A 21880-nucleotide genomic window follows, 5' to 3' on the forward strand; every position below is an offset into this window, starting at 1 on the left:
TTCGTTTCAAATGAAACTTAAAAGATTTCACCCCGGCTTCCCAAAGGCCGCCGAAGTTTGGTGATTTAGGAGGGATAAACTTCCACTCAATGTTTTCACTTAGCAGGTATTTAGTCAGTGTTTCATCTGGGTGTTTAACCAATTTATGCAATTTTCTGAGCTCAATGCTTGCACCCAAATAATTCTTTGCATTGTCACTGAATAATTTTGCACATTTATCCCTGCGACTAAAAAATCTTTTCAAACAAGCTATAAAGGCATCTGAAGTAAGATCAGGGACAAAATCTAAATGGATAGCTTTGGTGCTTAAGCATACAAATATGCACACATAAACTTTGTTTAGTTTACCCTTACGCTGATTTTTAAATTTAATGTGGAATGGTCCACAAAAATCAGTTCCAACATTACTAAATGGGTAAGAAGGTGTTACTCGTTCTTTGGGCAGATCACCCATTATCTGACTCTCAAAAACAGGTTTGTTTTTAAAACAAGTTATACATTGAAAAACAACTTTACGACAAACATTTCTGCCATTTAAGACCCAAAATTTACGTCGAACATGATACAATAATGCATTTGAACCAACATGCAAATATTTTAAATGATAATATCTCACAATTATTAAAGTTAATGGATGCTTATCTGGCAGAACAATTGGATTTTTCTCTTATGTACTGAGGACAGAATGTTTCAGTCTGCCTCCGACCCTTAGAACATTGTCTTTATCTAAAAAACAGTTTAAAGATTTTACCTTGCTGTTGCTGGGCACTGAGGAACCTCTCTCAAGATGTTTTATTTCATCTACAAACTCACCTTGTTGGATTGACCTAAATAAATAGATTTCCGCTCTTCTCAACTCGCTAAATGTAAGGTGACCTGTAAGCTTTTCATTTCTAACATTATTGATAAATCTAAATACATAGCACATAACATGAACAATAGTTAAATAATTATTACTCAAGGAAAGAATATCATCAACTATAGAACTATGATTTAAAACAGTAAAGGCAATAGGAGAATGATCATTAGAGTCATCAGTTTTCTTTAGTTCATAAGAAAAGTCATCTAATGAAATTAGAATGTCATTATTGTCTACCGGAACATCAGTCTTTTCTCTCAAAAATTGGGGTCCATGCCACCAAATGTCACTGTTCAATAAAATGTCAGCACTGACCCCCCCTGCTGAGGAGATCAGCTGGATTTTGCTTCCCAGGGCAGCGTGCCCAGGCACTGGTATCACTTAAACTCTGTATTTCGTTAACTCTGTTGGCAACAAATGATTTCCATCGTTTCGTAGATTCTTTAATCCAATAGAGAGTTACTTTTGAATCCGTCCAAAGGAACACTAAGGAGGGCTTTTTAAATCCACTGTTTTCTTGACTTTACTCGCTAGTCGGGCGGCAAGCAAAGCACCGAGTAATTCTAGTCTAGGTAGAGTGATTTTCCTTAGTGGTGTCACTCGACTCTTGCTAACCAATAAATTCACTTCGATGTTATTATCCTTCACAACTCTTGCATAAATAGCTGTACCGTAAGCCTTTTGGCTAGCATCGCAGAAGCAGTGTAGTTCTAAGATATCGGTTGGCACTTGTATATTTAAATTGAGCACGTTTCTAGGAACTCATAACTCTGAAAGATCAGGAACCTCAGAGCACCACTGAAGCCATATTTTTTGTAGATCTACAGGTATTTCTTCATCCCAAGAAATTTTCTTCATCCATAAGACTTGTAGAATGAACTTTGCACGAATAGTAAACGGCGAAAGCAACCCAAGCGGATCAAAAATCCTTCCAATTGTACGTAGTAGGAATCGTTTGGTACTTTCGTTTTTAGACAGACTGTCCACTAGCCTCTGCTTTCCCAATATTAGACAATCTTCAGCAGGATTCCATGACAGTCCCAAAACTTTAATAGTGTTGACTTGTGGCTGTGTATTGAAACCTTCACGTGACCAAAACTGCATCAATGTATTGTCATTCGTAGTCCATTTTCGTAGCACCATGCTAGCTTGGCTCATAATTGATGTAGCTTGAGTAGAGATCTCAAAAGCATCCGACACATTATCAGCTCCAGAAATAAAATCATCCACATACAAACAGCGGTCTAAGCATTCTGTTGTAGTCGGGAATTCTTCAGAGTGCTTTCTCATGTGAGTTTTCAAAGTAGCAGTCAAAAGGAATGGACTGCTCGTAACACCAAAAAGAACACGATTAAATCTGTAAACTTGAATTTTACCATTTTCTTCCCACAGAAAACGAACTGCATCTCTGTCCTTTTCGGCTAATAAAATTTGTAGGAAAGCTTTCTCTATGTCTGAAGTAAAGGCCACTTTGTTTAATCTGAAATTAACAAGAATGTCGAATATGTTCGAATTCAGGTTTGGCCCTGACCACAGGCAATCATTTAGACTTAAATGCTTAAAGTTATGACTGGAACTTGCATCAAATACTATTCTTATTTTTGTAGTTGCACTTTCCTCTCTAAAAACTGGTTGATGTGGAAAATAGAACATAGGTTTATCAACAGGTTCCTTAGGACATCTAACTTTCTCTATAATATTCTTATTTTCATAGTTTTTTAAAGTTTCAATATACTGCAAATGAAGATTTGGATCTTTTTCAAGTCTACGCATAAGTAAATTAAGTCTGTTTTTAGCAATGATGAAGTTATTATTGAGCTCTCCCCAATCTCTTTTCCATGGTAATTGAACCTCATACCGGTTATCTTTAAAACGAACAGTTTTTCAAATGTTTCTAAAGATTGATCTATCTCATTTTCACTGGGATCATCTTTAATTCCTATAGACTCAAGTTGCCAAAATTTTTTAATTTCATTTTCTATACCACTATAATTATTAATTAATCCACAATGAACCGTTCGCGTATTTTTAATATCTGATCTTAAAATACTACCAGTGGCTATAAAGCCAAAAACAGAATTTTGAAATCTCAGCTCTGAATTGGGTACTTCAACTTGACCGAATTTTAAGATCTGATAAAACACCTCTGCGCCTAATAATGCATTAATTTTTCCTCTTTTATAAAAGTTTGGATCATCAAACTTAATGTTTTGAGGAAAATGTTCAGTCGGAACTTCTATATTATTTATTGGTAGAGAGTCTGAGATTTTAGGCACGCACAAAAATTCTAAACTCATTTCAAAGTCAATACCGTTTGAAATAGAAGCACATACTTTAGAATTAATATTTATTCTCGTGTTATTTAATCCAGAAACCGCAACAGATATTTTTTCTCTTTTAATACCTAACGAATTAGCACATTCAATCGTTAAGAATGACGTCATCGAACATACATCACACAAAGCGCGAACTGATTTTAATTCACCATAACAATCTCTGATTAAAATATTCGCAGTAGAAAGTAAAACATTTTTGGTCTGACGCATTCCGTTTACAGCTGTGCCGGCGAAAATACTTTCTTTATTGGTAGAAGAAGAGTCATAAACAAATTTTTCAGCATTCGGATTGAGACTGACTGTCGTCTTCTCCCCCCTACTTCCGGCTTTGAAATATGAGCACTTTCGGATTTATTTTGTATTTCATTTTCGAAAGGTAATAGCGTTGAATGCTTTCGTGAGCATTTTTGACATCGATAATTAGACGAACACGTTCGAACGGAATGGTTTTTCAAACAATTAAAACAAAGCTTATTTCCACGAATTCACACCTGTCATTGACAGAAAGATGTATAAATTCCGGACACTTATATAATGAATGGAATTCTTCACCACGGCACTTTATGCATTTCAAATTTATGTTTTTTGTATTAGAAGTGAATATCATACTCGTAAGTTTTTTATGTGGAGAATTATTACTCTTTTTTACCTCCTTTATTTTACTATTTTGAAGCGTTCTCGCTTGGCTTTGTAAAAACGAAAGTAATTGTTCAATCGTACCAAATTCTTCCGAGTTTTTTAATTCCTTTTCCCACCAGTATCGAGTCGATTTATCAAACTTATCCACTATCAAATATACAATCATTATTTCCGATAAGTTTTCTACTTTGTAGTTTAAAATATTTAAAGTTCGAATACATTCGTTCGTTACATCAATTAAATTTAGAATAGAACTAGATGTCTCGCTAATACTCGGCTGATTCAAAAGCTTTTTTATTATAGCATTTAAAAGCTCACGTTTATTCGAATACCTATCTTCTAAAAGTTTCCAAGCTATATCGAAATTTGTATCCGAAATAGAAATAGACTGTATTACTCTCAGAGCTTCGTCCTTACAACTAGCTTTTAAATATTGCAATCTCATTGCATTACTCGAAATAGATTTGTTTTCTATTACACTAGCTTTAAACATATCTTTAAACATTATCCAATTCTCTATTTTACCATTGAATGTCGGTACCGATAGCGTCGGTAACTTAACATCCGAAAACACATTTGAATTATTATTACTCGGCACAGTAGAAACAGAATGTTCAGAATTCATCTTATTTTTTACTACTGCTAATTTACGTTTAATCATCAATAGCATCTCATCAACAATATCATCTGTATCTTCTTTAATCCTTAATAAAGTTATCCAATTCTTCGGGTTTACATGTTTCGAAAATTGAATAAAATACATATATAAGTTCGTTAGAAATTTCATTAGTTTTGGTTTCAAATAGCTGCAACGCAACTGAATCTGAAACATCTAATGACGAAACAAATTTATCTTTATGCCTCGTCAGTGAACTTTTTAACACTCTTTTTCTAGTTTTTAGAGCTTCCATATTTATAACAGTTATACTCTTCAAATTTAATAGAGATTAAAATGGGAGAGCTCACCTTCGATTCTCGACGGACCACTCTAAATGTACTCAGGAGCTGGTTGACTTTGTATTTAATAACAAAGATTATCATCACAAAGATATTTACTTTATTATACATTTATTAATCATTTTGTTGCTGTAGAGGAACGATCTGGCTCCAAAACATTTCAAATTCTCAATCACAAAGCTGTAAGATTTGTTACAGCAAGTACACAAAAGAAAAGAATACTCAATTCAAATTACGTAGGTCAAGAGTATAACGCGCTAGCAGCGCCTCCTGTCGGCAACACTTAATCACTACTGAACAGTGCAGTCACCATTGCCGCGATTTTGGCCCTTTGCTTTTGAACACTTTTGAGTAAACTTCTATTTATACTTTATCCTAGGTTTTGTGCTAAGTGAATGGCCATGTCACGAGGGTAATTATTTAGTATAATATTACTAGTTTTGATAATTATGTGTGGAATGCATTATTTTAAGTTAATCAAGGTTATTGTTACGTGTTAATGTGAAAATTTCGTGTGCTTGTAAAAACAGGACCTATAGTGAAAAGTTTTGGGAGAAAAGACTCTTATACTATGACAAGTTACAGCTATGTTTTAGCCTGGAATTTTTGTATTTATGCTTTTGATTACTTTGATTTAATATTCTGAAATGTGTAATTGTGACGGGTAATACTAGAAATTTTGTTTTTGAATTGATCGTAGTTTGACTAAATAGTAATTTTGTGTAACTTATTAGATATGTTTTATGCACATTTAGCCTACCTAGTATTTTTTTAATATTTTTTATTTAAAGTGTTTTGGTAGTGATTGCACTATTCGTGTATTTTGTTTAATGTTCTAATAGTTTTGTTTATTATTGAATAGATAAATTTTTAAGCTATTAAAATATTTAGGAATTAATGATACAAAAGAATGAGTTAAAAATATAGATTGTGTAATTCAATTTCAAAATTGTGTTTTATTGTTAATATGGATTAGATATGAAGGTATGATGATAATATGAGTTAGACACGAAGTACTGCCTGAGATTAGCTAATGAACGAGGCCAAAAGTCGCGCAATCAGATTTATTGTTTAGTGAGGGAACGACGGGCGCACCCTTTCGATGATTCCAAGTGTCGCATTAAATTTGTCCACGGCAACAGCGATTCTCGCCACGAGATCTTCAGCTGAGTCCACAGGCTTCTCGTACACTAAAAATTTCATGTGCCGTCAGAAGAAAAAGTCCAGTGGGTTAAGGTCCGGTGAGCAAGGAGGCCAAGTCACAGGTCTGCCACGTCCTGTCCATCGTGTGGGATATGTAGCATTTTTTAACTGTGACAGAAAAATGTGCTGGGACTCCATCGTGCATAAACCACATGCCTCTCTGGATGGGGAGCGAAACAGCTTGCAATAAGCTGGGAAGTACTTGTTCCAAGAAGATACGGTATGTTGCTGCGGTCAAAGATCTGGCATAATGTAGAGGCCTACCAAGTAATCACTTAGGATACCTGTCCAGATGTTTCTGTGTTTATGAGGGGTAGTGCAGTGCGGATTGCTATCAGACCAAACATGTTAATTGTCCACGTAGAAAATGCCTTCTCTGCTGAATGTTGCTTCATAACTAAATAATATTAATGCAGGAAATCGTGGATTGTTAGCCCTCATTCCAAGCACCTATTACACAAAGACTGCCAAGCAGGGATAATCATATGTTCCTCTGTGTACAAAAATTGCACTTTCTGCGCGTGGTAGGGGTGCATGCTTTCTTCGTGTTAAATACGCCACGCCAACTGATTGAGAGTATGTACCACCGTATGTGATCTGCCAATTCCTCGCACGTGTATTCCGCCACAGCATTCACAAAAAAGTTCGGACGATGTTATCAAGGTAATACTTGAAGCGATAATGTTGTGCCGTATTCAAAGACAACGTTTCCTCCGATTGGCCTTCTCCGGTACCAGCTAAGAGCAGAATGCTCTTCTTTTCAGTGAAAATTTGCATACGGTTGATTCTTGATAGTAGCCTTGTTCTTCCTCGATGCGTTTCTACTTTCCTCTTTTCTGCCTCTCAGAGTGGAATGCGACCCTAGCTTCTATGGTAATTATTTCTCGTCTGGATGGGTACTATCACCCCTCTTAATTTGTAAAAACAATTTAGAATCACCCTCTCTCTCTCTATATATATATCTATATCTCTATATATATATACAGATACGGTTCTTCTGTTACAAGAAGGCTTTGACAGTCTTTTAACTCTACCAGATTTATTTCCACAAATTATTACGGTAATTTCCAAAGAAGAATGGCAAATATATTTAAAAAGTATTCTTTTTAATAACTACATTGCTTTTAATAAGGCTTTTTAAAAACAAATCAGCAGAATTCCGATGGGGACCAGCACTATTTCAGCGATTTGTAATTTGTACTTTTTCACCAAGGAATTTCCTTTTTAACAACAGTTATCTTAATTACAACGTTCATACTATACTAACATCTACAGATACAAGGATGATATTATTGCAATCAAAAACTTTAATAAAATAGAATTCGATCACATTTATCCTTCAGGTTTGAAACCCAATAAAACTAACTTTCAGCAAGGAAATATTAATTACCTGGATTTGCAAATTATCAATTTTAGAGATATCATAATTTATGACAAAAGAAGAGATTTTGATTTCCCTACTATTAAACTCATCCATTGACACTCCAATATCTCTAAAAGAGTAATACTAAATACCATACATACTCAACTGCTTAAAATAAAAATTATTTGCAAGTGTAATACTTACAAGAAGAAAACAATTATTTAGTCAAAATTCTCTTAGAGAATAAAACACACCTCTATTCAAACTTTCTATAACTCTAAAGAAAGCTGGTATTAACTAGTTTTTTTAATTTCTCATCTAAAGTGATATAATAATTATTACTTAAATCTTAATAGGAGGTAATAGTTGGATGACTACGATAAGAAATTTAATGTAAATTTGTACAAATATATTGTTTCTTTTCCCTTTCAAACATTATGCATACTTTCTTTCTACTATTTTATAAGTTTATAAATGGCAAATCTTCTTGCTTTTACTAAAAAAGGAGCTGTTTAGTTTCTGAGTTTTGTACCCCGATTATGTGGAGACTTTTATCTTCTATAACATAATTTTCTTTTTCCTCAACTCTGAGCCAATACTAATTTCATGTTTTAAGATTTTACAGAAAGCAGCATCTTGTAGAGTTTCTTAATGCCGCCATTTTGAAAGCGACGATCACCCTTCCTCTTGGTAATAATTTTTACAATCGCACCCACGTTTGACACCCCCGCACACAAAAACACAGTTTGGTCATCTGAAGAATTAAGCAAACTTTCGTTTCGTTGTTATATGATTATATCGTTATACGATTTCAGTAAGTTTTTTCACGTTTATTTCTAATAAGTGTTTTTCAAATTTGTATTTTCAGTTTTGTTTCTAATCGATTTTCAGTTTTTGCCGACGTAGCTTTGATTTTATTATTTAAAGCTACCTCTATGAAAATTTTTCGTTTTCTTGTATTTTATAGTTAAGCATAATCGGGTACGCCCATTTTTAGAGTATTGTTTAAATGACTATTTGGTTTAAAGTATATTTGTATTGCGATCTATATTTATATTTGATTTGAATTTTGGATTTTGGAATTTTGGATATAATGTTTTTATTCGTTTTTTTTTTCGAATGGTCACTTTACATAATGTAAAGTTTTATGGTCTTTTTTTATAGTCAGTATAAAGCAATGTTAAATTTTATCCTTTATTCCAAGTGTTTCAAGGCGTGTAGGGAAAATTTTAGTATCTTGAGATTCACTTTTTTTCAGTTTTATATGAGTTTTAAAGTAAAGGAAATTTAGACTAGAAGAGAAACACGCTAATGTGACAATCAAAATCGTAAAAACAACGTTGTATTTAGCGTAAGTATAATGAAACAATCGATTTCGAGGGCAGCTAAAGGTCCCTCCTCATCAGAAGAAAGAAATACCTAGAAAGAAGAAAATAAAGGAGAAGGAGTCATACTCCATGAAGAGTTTTAAGTTTATAAATGGCAAATCTAAGAAAAGAAAATAAAGGAGTAGGAGTCATGACTCCTTCTCCTTTATTTTCTTCTTTCTAGGTATTTCTTTCTCCTGATGAGGAGGGACCTTTAGCTGCCCTCGAAATAGATTGAGTGTTTCATTATACTTACGCTAAATACAAGGTTGTTTTTACGATTTTGATTAAAGGAAATTTGTTTCTTTTTTCGGTTTTTGATCTGAAATGAACCAAGAAAACAAAACACGTTTTCGAAGCATATTAATCCATTTTTATGAAGCTTTAATTTATTTTTCCCTGGTGAATTTCACTAAAGGCGGATTAATTTTTATATTTTTATTTTCTTGTATATAATTTCTCTTTTGCTTTTTAAGTTTTCGAGTTTATACTACTATGGTCATTTCTATTTTGAATTGTTTAGATATTGTGTTAAACCTCTTATACAAGGATGCAATTATTAATATTGTTGAAGAACTGCCTCGCTTTGACTCTAGTTTACTTTTGACTTTAGATGCTTTAAATTTATTTTACTTCAATCCTACAGCTATAGCCCAGGACATGTATACGAAATTTGTTTTTAATTTTTGCCTCTTATTAAATTTCTTTGTGTGTTTTATATATACATATATAACAGAAACACAAACAATTGTTATATAGGAATTTTTTTTTCTAAATAGCATTAAATACATCATTAGAAAATTATGCACCTTCGACATTAGTTTTTAAAATGTTAAAAAAAAACTGGCAACACTTTGAGTCTCTTGCGATTTAAAAAAAGATATTAAATATTTGGAAATTTGTATATTTGTTATAATGTTCTCCATTTTTCTTGTTTTCTGTATTCTTTTTCTGCATTTATTTGCAATTTGTTCAACATTTTAACAGCAATTATGTTTTTAATATTTAAATTTGGGTTTTACTTTGGAAGTGCTAGCTATTTTATACACTAATGTATATATTTTTTTTTTGTCCTCTGTTTAGTTGACAGCTCAAAAACTCAGTTGATTTTGAATTTCAAATTATTTTGCTTTTCAAAATTTCAATCAATTTCTTAAAAAAGTTTTTTCTTTGAAATTCAAACTTCTTTGCTTTGTACCATTAAATTAACTTTTTGGGAGTTGACTTTCTCGACTACGTTTTTTAGTTTCTCCAAGGAGACCAAACTGGTAACCCTAGGCATCTTATATTCTAACGGTTCATCTTAGATCAATTGTTGTTTGATAGAAAGTTCTGCAAAATGTTTGTAAAACATTATTACTACAGTGTAGATAGTTTTTATTTTTAAGGAATTTATTCGCTGAATGTAGTTGATATTTTAACTGCTTTTGTTTTACGTATTATAGATAAGTTTCCATGTTTTGGAAAAGTTCATTTAAAATTCAGAGAAAATCTTCATTTAAAATTTTATTTTGTATTTTTGCTTTATTTTTTCTTGCTTTGGGGAGGGCCAGAGTTTTCGGGTGAACTGTTAAGGTTAAAAAATATATTGAACTGTTTCATAAGCTAATTCTGGATACAGAACAGCAAGGATTTTCTTATGGAAGAGGATTGTAATTGAATCCAGTGTATCCTCCTCCTGACAAAGTTATATAGGAGTTAATTGGATTCCTCTTCTTTCTTGTTCCTTTGTGTTTTTTTCTTTCTTTATTTATTTATTTATTGTTTTCCCTGTGATAGTTCATTTTAATTTTTCTTTTAACATTTTTAGAATTCTTATTCTACATTAAATGATTTATTGAAATTTATAAATTATGAATTCCAGCTTTTGGTCTCTGTGAAAAATTAGTTTTAAAAATCTATCTTTATAAATATACATATTTAACAGAGCTTGTCTCTGAAATTTTTGATACACTCTTATAATTCTTTTCCCCATGAAGCTGAATTTAATTAGGAGGATGAATAGTTGCAGTTGTGTAGTGCCAATATGAACCTTATAAGAAATACACCAACCCAAATAGGTTTTCTCCCTTGTCCTGGCGCACTCCCGGCAGTCACCTTGACCACATTTGGAGGAGTAGGGATGACTTGCAGAAACTTAACAATAGTTGGCTATTGCAGCGCACATAATTTTCAAGAAAAAGCTGGTGATAGCGCCTCATTTCACAAATTAGAATTTATAGATATTTTTATTCTAATTTTCTAGCTAGAATTTTTAGATATATTAAAAATCAATCTCAATTTCAAACCGAGATTGATTTTTAAAAATTTAGCATGTTTAGCAAGCATAATTAATGTTCTAAATAATTATAAAGCTGTTGCATGTTTTCAGGTCTGGATATTATTTTAGCTTTTCCTATGCTGTAAGGAAATTTGTATTTACTTCTTTTAAAAAATAATATTTTAAATCTTAACTAATAGAAAAATTCAATCAAACAATTTTCTCTTACAATTTTTATGCTTTTTATTGGTGTAAATAAGAAAAAAATATTAAAATCCCAAAAATGGATTTTGAAAGTTTTTGTTTAAAATTCTTAATTGTCCTGCTTTTTTAAAATTATAGGTGAATATTATAGCATAATATTCTACAAAGGAGTTTAATTTTAATAATATTTTATAATACATCATAGTGATAAACACTTTTAACTCTTTATTAATTTTTATGTATTTATTCTAATGTTAAAAATTGTATTTAACTGTAATAATTAATTGTGCTAGTATTTTATAGTGATTATTTTTTAATTTTTAATTTATTTTCAGTTCTGCATAAGTTTTCTTATTTATTGTGAATTTATTTTATTAGCTCAAAGAAGCGGCAGCTCAGAAAAGCTATTAGTTTCGGAACGGCATTTTGCTTTGTTTCACTATAAATGTCCGTTTCACTTTGCAAACTGTTTCCACCAATTATTATAGCCTTGTATTATATTTAAAGAAATTAAATAATGAAGAATCTGCATGAACGCATGCATGTTTCTCGCATTGTGAAAAAACGACGGAATTTAGAGCCATCAAATTTTGAATAACGTAATACACCACCAGAACATTGGCACCTGGACGGCATAATTTCGAATTTTTTTTAATTCATTTCATATTTTTAACTTTAACGAAGTTTTGATTAACAAACTCAACTAGCACAAAGAGAGCAATGGCAACCCTGTACAGAAAATAACATTTTTATCTCCAGCGCGGAAAATCTGAAGATAGTCCGTTTTCAAATATTTTGAGATATTGCTCTTGAATTGAATTTTGTGCGGGTTACTTGCGAAGAACATGATATTTAATAAATAAAGGTAACACACAAAACGTTACAGAAAACGCTCCTTTGGGCGTAATACAAAACCAAATCTGAGTGCTTCCAGAGTTTATCTTTTTTTTTCCCTCATTACACTCAGAAAAGTTTATGCTCCGAAATTCATGAACTAGTAAAATAAATAATCATCTCGTAATGATCATTTATTTGATTATATGATTAATTATCATATAATCAAATAAATGATCGTCTTGTGATGTTATAATAATTTTAAAAACTACTGCCTGAAAATACCCATAAAATCAAAGAAAACTATCAGATCTTATTTAATTTTAACTTATTTGTTTCAAAGCATCATGTGCTATCAATATTATTTAATTTTACTTTATTTGTACACAGAAATAAGTTCATAAGTTTTGCGTTTAGAATTTTTACCGTTTTACCAAAGTAAAGATGTTTGTACAAGAATTACGCGTGAAAAGAAAATGCGCAAAACGCAGTAAAAATTGCTTTAATGAGATATATTAAACCTTATTTGCAGAAACTGTGACTTTCATAATCTCATCACTTATACAACGTATCACATTTAATAATTAAACACAAACGCCGTAGGTTTCCGTGTTAAAGTAAGCCAGATTGTCCCTACTCTTTTTTGCGTACATGTGGGTGACGCATGCTCCGCCCACTGGGTTAGTCTACCTCTTATAAGGTCTATGAGTGCCAAATACTGAAGTGTCATCATTTAATACGTAGTTGATTACAGAACATCTTTAGATGGTGCAATAACGTATGAATTGTTCAGAAAATTCTCATTCGTTTCTAAATGATATAAAGTTTCAAACGTTTCCTATTTCTTTAAATTTTGCTTTAAAATACTAAATACTATAATGCTTTCTCTGCGTTATAAAATATTATAAAATTCCCCAGATATGAACAAATTGTTAAATTATCAATAATTACATACATATTTACGAATAAATAGACTCACAAGATGCGCAGAATTTAAACTTTTCTGAAAACTCTTCATTTTAAATTTATTTATATTTACTTCTTTCAACTTTTGAAGCAATGTTTAAGATCTTCAGGAATTCTGATCTGAACTCAAATATTTAAAGCAGAATGGCATCCAAGTTCGATTATTTAAAGGGAAACGGAGGTGTTTTGAAATTCGGAATAGTAGAGTTCTAACCAAAGGTAGCTGAATTTAAATAAATCTGTCGTCAGTGTGAACTTTTACCGCATCTGAGCCGATTTGCTTCTGTACACCTTGCTCGCTTTAGTCAAACGTATTGCATAATACGAACATATGCATGGGCAAAAGCGCGGACTGAAATCGAAAAATTCCTGAACTTTTGTATAGATTAAACGTATTGCATTTTTAGGACACTGTTTTTTCTTTTTGAACGCATAAATGTGATGTTATTCTGCTTAATATCTCAGATATTCTTCATTTCAGTCAATGTGTTATAAGTATATACTGCCTGTGCTTTATTGGATGAAATAATGTTTCCATTTCGTACGCGAATCACAACTACTAATTACATAAACTGAAGTTTATTTGCGAGTTCTTTAGAAAAGCAACCATAATTCTGTGCTGTAATGACCAATCGATTTTATAAGCTAAATAAGAAAACTTCTTATATCTCTAAGATATCCTTGAGACGGCACAGAAACTGGAATAAACTACATTTAAAATACTTCTAAATGTTTCAGTTAAAAGAACTCGTATAGGTAATTTCATAGTCCAATTAGACACAAGCCATGGAAACTTCCCGAGCTATCTATTCCTGTTTTCCACAAGGAGTGTCTACTTGAAAAGATAATTTTAAAAAATCAGTGCTTATATTAATTTATTCAAGAAATTACAAAAAAAAAAAAAAAAAAAAAAAAAAAAAAAAAAATCGAAGCTTATTTTAATTTATTAACGATTTTGTAGATGTAATCTAACAACATGGTAGTAGGCTTCTGAATATCAGATAGTAAAACATGAAGATCATACTTATTTACACGAAAATTGTGTGGGAAACATTGTTGTATAAACCTGGTGCTTTAATGGTTTTTAAAGCTTCTATACGAAAAATTTAAAGCGTTTTATTACAATAAAACTTAAGCTTTTAAGCACAAATATCTACTGGAATATCGTATCAAGCACTTGAAAACATAATTTATGTTATTAAATTCAAATGGTATGTGAATTTATTAAACACACATCAAACATACATGATATCAAATTTTTTCATCAGTTAGCGCTTATTGTTTACTTTTTTTATCGAATTTTTATCTTTAATTAGTTTCTATTGGCTATGTTTGTGTATGTTTATGGTGTATTAGCTATTATTGCTTACTTCTTCAAAATGGTTTACTATGTTTTTCTTGTTTTTATAGGCAGTGCTCTTATCCAAGAAGCCTTTTTTGCAGAATTCGCTTAAGTCAACTAGACGGTGCAGCTTGGAAACCCAAGAAACAGTACAGCGTTATGTTGAAACAGGATCTTGGGATGATACAATATCACAACCAAGTTGTCCAGTTTTAACAATGGCGTAAGAACGTATTAAAGTGGAAGTATTAAAGTCGTATTTTAGCTGAAATGGAGAATATCTAAGGAGACAATGGAAACGTAATGGCATTATAACGACGAAACCACTTTTCACGCAAATAGTCCAGTCATTTGAAATCATGAATGTGACTCCCCAAAGCTGAATGTTTGATTCGCTGTGACAGCTGCTGGTATAATAACTGGATCCTACATTTTTTTATACTCCAACAGTGTCTTCAGTTGTGTACTTAACGATGTTGTAGCAGTACATCATTAATCAACCACCACTACAAATCCGACACGACGGTATTTCCAACCAGATGGCCTACCCCCTGCATTATACCTTTGATGTTCGTGCCTATTGCCTATTTCGACCACACATTTTCCAAACTGGTCATTGTGTAATACTGCGCTGGCCTCTAAAATCTTCAGACTTGACACCCTTCGATTTCTGGTTATGGGGTATCATCAAAGAGCGTGTGTATAGCAATACCTGAGGAAGAGGATAAGGGTTGTAACATCATTACGGGTCTTATACTCGCGAAATGCGTATGAAGTCTTTACACGTGTCAGCTGGTCATTGACTTTTATGTGTTGAAAATGTTAGCGAAAACAGGTTGAGACCATCATATAAAGGATTTTTCATATTTCATGACCTGGTGTGGTTACATCATTTTAACTCAGTGTGTGTAAGGTATGTTTCTGTTGAAAATAGGAAATTACAGATATGTTCTCAGATAACTAAATCATAGATGTGTTCTTTAACTAAAGAATACATTTATAAATATAATCAACAGAAAAATAAGTATTTTGTATTCAGTTATTCTTTAAATCCATGCTTTTCTTTGAAAGAAATTTAGAAGAAGTCTTCAGAGCTCCAGAATAAAAATTGGCTTTTAATACAAATCAATTAATTTGAAACGGATTGTTTTGAAAATCAGCTCTATTCATTCAGTAATTAAAATAAAAGTTCTTACGTAAAGTAATTAATTTCAATGTTTAAGTACTTTTTCCAATGGCGAAAATTAGAATGTAAAAGCTTTACTTGAAATATTGAATGATTGAAAAAACTTCATTACTGATCAGAATTTGAAACATAACTATTTTAATGCATTTTCCCATTTGTGAATATAATCAAGTAACAGATTAACTCAAAACTACCGTTTTTTAGTTGTTAGCTTGATTGCATCCATGTGCATTCTTGTTAACCTAATTTTGTAACTTTACCTTCCTCATGGTTTCTTACGATTAAATATTTGTAGTCATTTTAGCTTTATATTTGTACCTGCATCTGCACCCTTATTTTATTTGTATGCTTATGCTGCAACAGTGACATACAACTAAAATATGAATTAGCAGAACAATGTAAAGTATTACAAACATAAAAATCTCTTAATAATTTAGAATCTACAATTAATTTAATTGTATAACTGTTGATATGCATTAGAACTGAACGCAGTTTGTCCCAGATAATATCATAGTGTCTCCTTGGATGTAACAGCAACTTTTCGGCTCTCAATTACGCCGTCACCACTATTTTTCACTTAGTCTGAACACCAGTGTAGCCACATCATGTACTATCCCTCCTTACCACGGTCCTTCTTTTAGCAAGCCTCACTTTACATAGTCAAGTTCCGGAGGGCTTGGAATTCAAAAAACTGAAAAGCACCTAGTCTAGTGAACCATCAGTTCTGTCGAGGATGAAAAGTAAGAAAAGTTGCAACTTTATGGAAATCAATATACGAGTAGTTGGAATTCAGAGCTACATTTGATATTTGCCAGTTTCAAGTAGAGATAACACATTTGAAACCCCGAATTGCACGAATCTTGAAAATTGTTTCTAAATCCTGAAATTCAAATTTTAATGCTATTTTTGCCGTTCAAATCATTTGATTATGAAATCGTTTTGCCATGTAGTAAAAGCATTCGCTACAAGAAGAATGCGATTGTTGCAATTCCATGCGATCCAGACCATGAGTATCATCTTATAACAGTCTTGGTGATGCACTCTTAATTCTGGTTTCCTTTATCTATCTTCTTAAGTACATTTTTTAAAATTACGTACCTAAAACGTTTAGTATCATTAAATGCATACTTCAAAATTTCCATTAAATAAAAGTTTTATCAAAAGTAATTAATTCTTTTTTTTTCTTTTTTATTATTCTTACTTGAAGAATCTGAGAAATTCCAAATCCTTTTAGAATTTGGATTCGAAAAACGTTGAGATTTGGGGAAAAGTTCTTGTTTTAAATTTCCGTGATAATTCTCTATCTCCCATGACAGAGGGTTGGATTGCAAATTAAATTTTCCCCTTATTTACTCCTCCCGAAAATCAAACAAATTATAATTATTTTCATGAACCGTATAATTAAAGCTATCGAATATTATTTCCGAAAATTCCATTTTTGAGTAAACCATAAACCTGGCATCCCTAAAATAAAAACGCAAACTTTATGAAATTCTAAAAGTGTTTCTCTTAAAGTTTTAAATCTCAAGAAAGAGCGTATTATCTAAGTAAACTATAATTTTCCACTGCTTTGTTTCAGAGAAAATGCATGAACACGCAAAGCATAGACTCTTCGTGATAGACTGAGCGCCTTCTTCTTCATAACCCGCCACTTCAAGAACCCACCACCATTCGTTACCCGCAAGCAATTTCTTTATTTATTGAGAGAGCTCTCCGTTCCTCACATCAGAGCCTCTTGTTTCTGGGAAATTAGTGTTCTTGTTTACTCAAGCGCTGAGTTTTAGTGTGTCAATAATTGCTATTAGCTCCTAAGTACTAGTGCGGAAAGTTACGTGTTTTCGTTGAAATACGTGCAATACTGTTGTGATTGGTAGCTGGTAATTATTTTAATAAGAATATCCAAGCATCATAGTTTGAAGAATGCTCTCTCGCCCGTGATTATCAAAGAATATTTTTAAAACCTAGCTAAAATTCCACTGGTAAAGGTTAGAAAAGAAAAACACCATTATTGAAGTTTTATTATTAACGAAAGACGAGTTACGGCAACAAGAGGAATGGGTTCTTTAAATTGGTAAACACCGATTTTTCAGATATCGAAAATATTTCCGGAATGGAATTTTGGATGGTTTTAATCGTGTTAATACGAAGTAGTGTTGATACGCAAATTAAAATAGTGATAATACACATACCACGAGATTGAATGAAAAAAAAATAAAAATGTCTCTTATCTTAAAACTGCAGAATACATTATTCCTTAGAGTTACGTACGTAATGAGTTCCGTAAACTTTTACTCAACTTGAATTATAAGTTAAGTAAAGAATTACAGAATTATGTCGCATTTGTGCAGAACCTAAGTACATAAACGTTAAATTCTAGCTTCTTGAAATTAACCGTCTCATCCTAATTTTTCAATAAAATAATACCAATTGAGAAGAGGATTTAATTATTTTAACAAACTTCTTAACTAATTTTTTAGTCTTCACAGGTTTGTAAAACTCGTGTAATAATAGAATACCTGCATTGTTTGCAGAATTAGCAAAATATAAAAGTCAAACTTAATATTATTTCAAAAGCGTAGGATTTTAAGTCTAGTCTCGAGTTCTCGTCTAACACGAGAACACGCGGCTGGCAAACATTAAAGCCGTTTAAACAAGTCAAATAGCCCAAAGAATCATGCATAACGATAAAAGTAGATACTAAAGTTAATATTAAAAGAAACAACTAGATATATACTCTGACACAATGGGTGCGATTATCAGCAAAGTTCAAAATGTGAAAGTGTTAAAAAATTCTCACCAAATTTGTTACCTCAAGAACTATTTATTATTAGGAAATAACTATCTATATCTCTTTAGTTATTTATGACTCTACAATAATTAAATAATTCCTTTATTCATACTCTCAAATGAGGAAAACAAAAGTTACACTAACTCTCTAAAAAGAACAACATCATAGTATGTTGCCATTCTCTGAAACATATTGTTACAAAACATAGATAATAATAATATGAATAGATAATGAATAAAAAAACCTATAGAGTAAAGAAAACGATTACATCTGCTTGAAGCTCGTGCAATATTACTCAGAAGCTGTAGTTAGAAAAAAATATTAGAGTCAGAATATTGTTCATCCTCCCACCTTGCAATATGAAATTCGGGATTGAGTATTGCAAAATAATAAAAAATTAAACATAGTTCTCCCAAGTCCAATCGATGAGGAACTCTAATTGTCGTTCCCGATTTGGTTATCGTGGGCGATTTTAAATGGGTATGGATAATTGTATTTGTTTCTACAGGTACATCATCAATTGGAGTTTGCTCTACCGAAATATTTTCGCATTGTTAACTTCCGCTGAATTTCGATGGAAATTCCTCGTCAGTCGATAATTCCAAAGAATAAAGATTTTGCACAGCTCTTATGACTTCTCCATTTTGCACTTTAATTGCAATTTCATTGAAATCGATTGAAGCAAGTGCATTGCATGCTCCAACAGAATTTGTTCCATTATCAGTATAAATAATGGATGGCTTCCCACGTCTAGCAGCAAAACAATGAAACGCTTGTAGAAATGTATCTGTCATTAAGGATGTAACCAGTTCCAAATGAACACAACGGTACATTGCGCAACGGAACACTGTGAACACAACGGTACACTGTGAATAGGCAAATCCATGCCTTCTTGTAGTCTCTTAGAAATATAGGTCCAACATAATCTATGCCGGTTATTTGAAATACTGAGGCATCTTGTACGCGATCTCTAGGAAGTGGTGGCGCTGGTGGGTTAACATTTTTGTTTGAATAACGCTTACAGGTTATATAAGTTTTCAAAACGGATGACACAAATACGTCCCATACTTCATTCCTATGTATCCAAGCTAGCACAGTAGACGAATCTGTCTGAAAATAAATATCATCAGCTTGAAATTCGGGTATTATGCTGGATGCTAAACGTTTACATATTGTAGCTCCAAGAAGTTCCAATCGAGCTATTGTTGTCTTTTTCCTGCCGCTGGGTGCAACTCTAGCTTTAGCTTGCACCAAATGAACTTGCACCGAATGTCTTGTTTGTACTCGAACAAAGACAACAGCTGAATATGCAAGTTTACTAGCATCACTGATGAAATGAAGTGAGATATTTTCAATCTCACGATCACAGTTTAACCATCTTGGTATTCTCATTCTTTTCAGACACTGCAAATCATTCAACCATTTACAAAATTGTGATTTTGAATTTAAATCAACTTCTTGGTCCCAAGATAACTTAACTTCCCATAGGGGCTGAAGTAAAAGTTTCGGCACAAGAATTACGGAGTAAGCTATTCCTAAAGGGTCGAATATTTTGTGTGTAGTAGCTAAAATCTCTCTTTTAGACAAACTTTCTGGTAGATTGTAGGTGATGTTAGTAATATTAAAGCAAAGGTAATCTCCACATCGTTCACAAATCATTCCTAATACATTTGTGGTACTAGAGGAATTGTCTGTTGGGTCACTTTATTCCCAAACACGTAATTCTAGCTTTCTTGTAGCTAAAGTATCTGAAGCAACTTGTATGAATTGTTGCAATTCTAAATCATTTTTCACATTCGCTAAACAATTATCTACATAAAAACTCTTCTTCAATTGCTCAATAATATCCACTTTATACTTTGGGTTTCCATTTAGTTGTTTCAAAGCGGATTCTAGAAGATGGTGAATTACAGAAACTAGCAAGAAAGGGCTGCTTGTAACTCCAAATACTACCCTACAATGCCTGTAATACTTCAGTTTTTCATCAGTTCTATACCATAAGAATCTTAGATAGTCTTTAACCTTAGGGTTGAGACTTATTTGTAAGAATACTTTTCGTATATCTGCAGAAACTCCTATTCTGTTGATTCCGAATCTATGAAGAATTGAAGGAATCAGTTCAATAAGGTTCTGACCTTTTTCTAGACAATCATTGAGACAAGGTGATCCCTTTTGTTTGGCCGAGGCATCAAACACTGGCCTGATTCTTGTAGTACTGTTTTCTTTTACTACGTGTCAATGTGGTAGATAATGGCATGTTACATCAATTTCGCTTTTTGGTAATTCTTCTATGACGCCTTCTCGTTCCCATTCACTAAAACCTTCTCCATAAGCATCGTAAAGTTTCTCAGCTTTTAGTCGTTTTACTGTAGAAGCTAATCTCTTTACTTATCTTAAGTCATAGCTATCTTTTAACGGTACATGATTATCAAGCCATGGCAAGCTGACTTGAAAACGTCCCTCTTCGTTCACCTTTACAGTAGACAAGAAATGATCGCTTGCTTCTTCTTGAAGTTCCAGTTTACTTTTCTTCTCTGATGGATCTAGAATTCCAAGTGAATCTAGAGATTATGGATCAAATATCAATATTTCATTATTCAACATGGATGTGACGAGCAGTGCGGAATTGTCCGAGATCTCACGCATACCATTTTTCCCAAAAAGAGTCCAACCAAGTTTTGTTTCTATAGCAGCAAAGCCTGAAGTAAGCAATTTAAATCCTCCGGTCATCAACTTGCCTGCAATGTCAGCGCCAATAAGTATTTCTATTGGTCCATTACTATCGTCGCATACGGAAATATTGTTTTCTTTAAGCTCTCGAATGCACTCGCCATTAGCAACTGGTGGTATACTTTTACAAATAATATCTTGGCTAAGAGCTTTGAAGTTACAATGATAAGTTCCATCCGTTTTAGACAAGAACACTGTAAAAACATCGCGGTTTGTGACATCAGTACATGACCCGCCAAATAATGAATGGCTCAATCTTTCTTTAGATGTACTCTCAAATTTCATTTCATCTGCAGTGCTTTTTAAAATATAAGATCTTTGTGAAGCTGAAACGATAATAGCACAGGCCTGGCGCTTTCTAGCTCGCCCTTTCAAGGTAACCGTTAAAGTTTGCAAAAACGCATTTGTTGTTCTCGCCAGATTGACGAGGGTTTCATCTTGTTCAGGTACTGCATCCGTATTTTCATCCTTATTCATGCTAACAGGAACTGGAGATTTTGATTCAGTTTGGATATTTCTACATAAAAATATGTGATGTTTCTTCCCACAAATCACACACGATGTTCGTTTTTTGCATTTAGCTATTACATGTTTTCTGTCTAAACATAAAAAGCAACTGCGACTGTTTAGAACTGCTTTTTGCCTTTCCTCAGACGTCATCTTTCTTGCTTTAACGCAATCACCAGATTCATGATTTCCAGCGCAAAAAATACATCCAGCTGAATTTTGTTCAGATGTTGCTATTAGAGTAGAAGCAGAAGGTCTTTTGGAAAATTCTCCACGGTTTTTGAAACCAAAGTGTTTAGCCTTCCCAGGCTTAGGTGTCTGATATTTAGTAAAGCACTG

The 21880-nt window shown here is 32.6% G+C and overlaps 1 long non-coding RNA gene across 1 annotated transcript in view; it reads left to right on the forward strand.

Annotated features, from left to right (window-relative positions):
- LOC118188915 (uncharacterized) overlaps positions 1-16604 on the forward strand; it is a 28780-nt gene extending 12176 nt beyond the window's left edge. The window contains exon 3 of the long non-coding RNA XR_015041469.1: positions 14399-16604. This is a non-coding gene — a long non-coding RNA (uncharacterized LOC118188915). The remainder of the gene's footprint in view (positions 1-14398) is intronic.
- The last annotated feature ends 5276 nt before the right edge of the window (positions 16605-21880 follow it).

The sequence above is a fragment of the Stegodyphus dumicola genome, chromosome 6 (genome assembly GCF_044657685.1).
Source record: "Stegodyphus dumicola isolate Sdum_Otavi_A_Nest chromosome 6, ASM4465768v1".
NCBI lineage: Eukaryota > Metazoa > Arthropoda > Arachnida > Araneae > Eresidae > Stegodyphus > Stegodyphus dumicola.